Raw genomic sequence first — 5,283 nt, forward strand, 5'->3', positions numbered from 1 at the left:
CGTGCGAGGCGCGTTGTGCGGGAGAGGCTGGGGGTGCTGGGAGGCAGCAGGTGCCTACGGCCACACCACCCTGAGAACGCCCGATCTCGTCCGATCTCGGCAGCCAAGCAGGGTCGGGCCCGGTTAGTACTTGGATGGGAGACCGCCTGGGAATACCGGGTGCTGTAGGCTTTTGCTGCCCTGGGGGCGCCATTTGGAGGCTGCGCTGCTCTGTCCCCCCTTTTTGTGGAGCCCGGGAAGAGAGGTGCGCAGGGAGGGTGTCGTTGCCACGGTTTCTCGTAGCATTCTGCTTAGGAAACTGTCAGCCTCTGGGCTGGACAGGCAGACACTCTCCTGGGTGGAGAACTGGTTGCACAGGTGGGCCCAGAGTGGTGGGAAATGGAGTTAACTCGAGCTGGAGGCCAATTCCAAGTGGTGTCCCTAGGGCTCAGTGCTGGGTCCTGCCCTGTTCCATGTCTTTATCAATGACCTGGAGGAGGGGATCGAACGCACCCTTGCGGATGACACTAATGTGGGTGGAAGTGTGGGTCTGCTGGAGGGTAGGGAGGCTGTTCAAAGGGATCTGAACAGGCTGGACCATTGGGCTGAGGTTTAACAAGGCCAAATGGCGGGTCCAGCACTTGGGGCACAACAACCCTGTGCAGCTACAGACTAGGAGAAGTCTGGCTAGAAAGCTGCCCGGAGGAGAAGGACCTGGGGGTGTTGGTTAACAGCGACTGAACCTGAGCCAGCAGTGGCCCAGGTGGCCAAGAAGGCCAATGGCATCTTGGCTCGTATCAGAATCGGCGTGACCAGCAGGTCCAGGGAGGTTATTCTCCCCCTGTACTCAGCACTGGTGAGACAGCTCCTTAAACACTGTGTTCAGTTCTGGGCCCCTCACCACAAGAAGGATGTTGAGGCTCTGGAGCGAGTCCAGAGAAGAGTGACGATGCTGGTGAAGGGGCTGTAGAGCAAGTCTTCTGAGGAGGGGCTGAGGGAACTGGGGTTGTTTAGCCTGGAGAAGAGGAGGCTGAGGGGAGAGCTTCTTGCTCTCTAGAACTACCTGAAAGGAGGTTGTAGAGGGGAGGGAGCTGGCCTCTTCTCGCAAGTGTCAGGGGACAGGACAAGGGGAATGGCCTCAAACTCTGCCCGGGGAGGTTGAGGCTGGCCATCCAAGCAAAGTGTTTGACTGAAAGTGTTCTTGGAGAGTGGCAGAGGCTGCGCAGGGAGGTGTTTGATTCCCCATCCCTGGAGGTGTTTAAGAGGCGGGTGGGTGAGGTGCCTTGTGGCAGGTTTAGTGTTAGGTCGGACTGGTTGCAGTTGTTGTTGTTGTGTGTGTTTTGTAAGGTGTTGTTTGTGTTTTGTTGTTGTTTTTGTTGTTGTGTTGTTGTGTGTGAGTGGGTAGCGGTAGGTGTCGGGGCGGCGTGTTGTGTGTGTTGCGGTGTGAGGAGGCGCATTGTGCGGGAGAGGCTGGGGGTGCTGGGAGGCAGCAGGTGCCTACGGCCACACCACCCTGAGAACGCCCGATCTCGTCCGATCTCGGCAGCCAAGCAGGGTCGGGCCCGGTTAGTACTTGGATGGGAGACCGCCTGGGAATACCGGGTGCTGTAGGCTTTTGCTCTTGGGCCAAGCCTGGCGGTGGCCTCCTGAGTCCCGTGTCTAAGTTCTTCATCTCCCTAATCTCGGTTTTGACCTGCGTGCAGGGATGGGGAGTCGGCCTGCTCCCTGGGCAGCCCGAGGGTTCTGGTGCCCGAGAGCCCTTTGAGGGAAGAGATTGTTTTGGAAGATTCCGTGGTGCTACTTGAGGCTGTTGCCTCTTGTCCTGCGTGGCATCCCTGGGGAGAAGAGGGCAAGGGGCGCCTGGCTAGAGCCTCCTGTCGGGGAGTTGTAGAGGGCGCTGAGGTCTCCCCTCAGGCAGGCTCCTTTGGTCTGGGCTGAGGAAGCCCGTTTGCGTCAGCGGCTGCTGCCGAGAGCGGGGCTGCTGCGGCCTCGTTGGCCTTGGCTGGAGGCGCTGCGGCCCCCGTCCGGCTTTTGTGGTGGCGAGGGTGCGAAAAGTGGAGAGAGGGTTTGAGATGCCTCCTGAGCAGTGTGGAGGTGCGGATGAGAGGCCGTTGGGTGTCCCTGGTGCGCGTTTGTTTTTGTGCTGGAGGCCAGGCTGTTGTGGGTGTTGTTGTGGGGCTGTTGTGGGTGGTGTTTGGTATTGGTGGTGGTGAGGGGGAGGTGTTGTGGGCTGTGTTTGTTGTAGGGCGTGTGGGTGTGTGTTGTCAGGTGAGGTGTTTGGGGTTGTTTGTTGTAGTTGTTTGTGTTTTGTGAGGGGCGTGTCTGTTGTGATGTGTTGAGTGTGTTGCCATAGGTGTTTGTGTTGCGTGTGCCTGGTGTTAGTGTTGGGGGGTGTTTAGTGTGTGTGTGCGTTGTGCAGCACACAAGGCGTGTTGTGCGGGAGAGGCTGGGGGTGCTGGGAGGCAGCAGGTGCCTACGGCCACACCACCCTGAGAACGCCCGATCTCGTCCGATCTCGGCAGCTAAGCAGGGTCGGGCCCGGTTAGTACTTGGATGGGAGACCGCCTGGGAATACCGGGTGCTGTAGGCTTTTGCTGCCCTGGGGGCGCCATTTGGAGGCTGCGCTGCTCTGTCCCCCCTTTTTGCGGAGCCCCGCGCAGAGAGGTGCGCACGGAGGGCGCCGTCCTGCCCGCTGCAGCCCCCGGGGCAGCTTTCATCTTCTGCCGGGCGGCCCCCGCGCTCCTCGGTGTCTCCTGGCTGGTCTCCAGTCCCTCCCTGCGCCCTCCCCGCCCGCTCCAAGCGCCCCGTGCCAGTCCCGGCCCCCGCTCCTCTCCGCCGCGCCCCCAAGGCCCCGGTGAACGCTCCCCCGGGGCCGCCGGGACCGCCCCCTCCCCCCCGCCCCGCTCCCGCTGCCGCCTGGGGTTTGCTGGGATTTGCCTGGCCTCTTCTCGCAAGTGTCAGGGGATGGTACAAGGGGGAATGGCCTCTACCTTCACCAGGGGAGGTTCAGACCATATCAGGAAACAATTTTTCACACAAGCGGTCATCAGGCAGTGGAACAGGCTGCCTGGGGAGGTGGTTGTGTCCCCATCCCTGGAGGTGTTTAAAGACGGGTAGTCAAGGTGCTCAGGACCGTGGTTTAGTGGTAGATAGGAATGGTTAGATTTGATGATTCTATGATCACATCAGTTTATTCCACCTGGTCCATCAGAATGTCACGCAGCCATGTGGTGGATGCGACAAGCGCTGCATTAAAGCTGAAAATAAGCCTGTATGTATGGAGACCCGTATTTATGAACAGAAAAGTGTTTTTGTAAACAGACTGAGTCATTCCACTATTTAAAGTTTTTCTCACATAGAGAAAAAACCTTTTTTTTTTTATTTAACGACTTCCTACACATCTATGTTGTTATCACACAGCAACTATTTGATGTTTTCTGCAGCAAACTGGGAATGTTTTCAAAAATTTGTGATGCTTATTTTGTCTCATGTAAAATTATTTTTAATTACAAGTCATGCATGATTGCTAGGATTATTGGATGCAGTTATTTGTGTCTGAAAAAAGAAAAATATAAGTGCTCTTCTTCCTTTTTTACCTGGGCTTTACATTGCCTTTCATTTTTATTCTTACTACCTGAAAATCTTCTTTGTGTTCCTCCTACCCTCACAATATGGTTCAATGCTTTTGCAATTCTACAGAGATCTTTTTACTTTGCTAAGTTCAAAGTCTCAACAGGAAAGATCCAAGTAAGATTTCCCCTTTCATGTAAAATAATTGGAATTCATACATGAGTTTTTCTTATGTGGTTTCAAAAAAATTTCACTCTGCTGTCAAATAGATATGGGAAAGAGAACAGACTCAGAAGCTTTAATCCACAGAAATGTGTTAGATCTCTTACTCACCGAATAGCGTGCTTAAAGAAGAGGAAAGGTATCTTTATTTCTGTTGTAATTACAGTCAAAATAAAGCCGTTGTTCGTGGAATTCCTCACCCAGGGTTACAGAGTAGCTGAGAAAGCCCTGGTTTCTCAAATCTCACCCTCTTTCTTTGGGGGATGGCATGGTCCACAATTAACATAACCTGAAGGAATGCTTCCTTGCCTTTTTTTCCTACCAAATGCAAATCTACACAGACACAAAAGTTTACTCGGGCAGAACCAGAAACAAGCTCCAGGAAGCCAGTTAATCTTTATGATTTTTTTACGGTGACAAAGGGAGAGCTGTAGGCACGGATGCTTCTTTATTGCTCTGCTCTGTTGTTCCCAGCCAGCCAAGCTGGAGCAGTCTGGCTTAATGCTGTATGTCCTTGAGCATTACAGTAGCCCCCAAATATCTTTCTAGTGACATCAGTGCCACAACACAAAATGTTTGTACGGGAACGATGATATAAACCTGATTTCATGTAAAAACCATCGCTGAGATCAGCTAAAGAGCTGTAGCCCTGTGCTCTTCAGTTCGCATCAGTCTGCGATCACGTATTTGGCGCTGCCAACAGACATACTGCGTGATTCATAATACAATCACTTATTGCGTATCTTGGAGCTCAAGCTCTTGAATCCATGCGACTGCAGGGGGGTGGAAATCCTCAGTTTTCATTTAGAAAGCAAGTTAAGTTTGCAGACCTCGTGGCCGAGTTGAAAAGCTTACAAACGCCTTAGAAGCTCCCACGCAACAAAACACAAAGGGCTGCCAGGACTCTTTGTTACGGCCGTTTTAAGGCAGTTAGGGGATGCTGGAATATTTGGATTAGGTGCACCGTGCCAAGACACGGAGGTCACCTTGCCTACGGGATACAGGGATGGGCGGCTCCCTTCTTACCAAAAACCAGGCAGAGGACATCTCAAAACCCACCCTGGAGCATCAGCCCAAGCTGGGAGTGCCTTGAAACATGTGCGGCTCTACATTTCTTCCATCCGGTGACCAAGGGAAAGGATGTGAAGGCAGGCTTTATCCTTTATGCTCCCGACTGGTGCAAAGCCAGCAGCTCCTGGGGACTGGGAGAGGGGGTGGAGGGGGAGGACTGGGAGAGTTGGGGGGTGGGGGGCTGGGGGGGTACTGGGAGAGGGGGTGGAGGAGGCGGGGGGGGGGGCTGTGGGGGGTACTGGGAGAGGGGGTGGAGGAGGCGGGGGGGGGGGCTGTGGGGGGTACTGGGAGAGGGGGTGGAGGAGGCGGGGGGGGGGCTGTGGGGGGTACTGGGAGAGGGGGTGGAGGAGGCGGGGATGGGGAAAGGCGGCATCAGCAGCCCTGGGGCCCGGACGAGGAGGAGGGCGGCAGCGATGGGGGGGCAGCTGGAGGCCCGGGCGG

The 5,283-nt window shown here is 55.0% G+C and overlaps 3 non-coding genes across 3 annotated transcripts; all 3 read left to right on the forward strand.

Moving 5' to 3' along the window:
* The first annotated feature begins 52 nt into the window (after positions 1-52).
* LOC138724405 (5S ribosomal RNA) lies at positions 53-171 on the forward strand. Its single transcript, XR_011338035.1, has one exon. It is a non-coding gene; the product is annotated as a 5S ribosomal RNA (ribosomal RNA).
* Positions 172-1,474: 1,303 nt separating this feature from the next.
* Positions 1,475-1,593, forward strand: LOC138724406 (5S ribosomal RNA). Its single transcript, XR_011338036.1, has one exon. It is a non-coding gene; the product is annotated as a 5S ribosomal RNA (ribosomal RNA).
* An 857-nt stretch (positions 1,594-2,450) lies between these two features.
* On the forward strand, positions 2,451-2,569 carry LOC138724393 (5S ribosomal RNA). Its single transcript, XR_011338024.1, has one exon. It is a non-coding gene; the product is annotated as a 5S ribosomal RNA (ribosomal RNA).
* The last annotated feature ends 2,714 nt before the right edge of the window (positions 2,570-5,283 follow it).

The sequence above is a fragment of the Phaenicophaeus curvirostris genome, chromosome 9 (assembly GCF_032191515.1).
Source record: "Phaenicophaeus curvirostris isolate KB17595 chromosome 9, BPBGC_Pcur_1.0, whole genome shotgun sequence".
Lineage (NCBI taxonomy): Eukaryota > Metazoa > Chordata > Aves > Cuculiformes > Cuculidae > Phaenicophaeus > Phaenicophaeus curvirostris.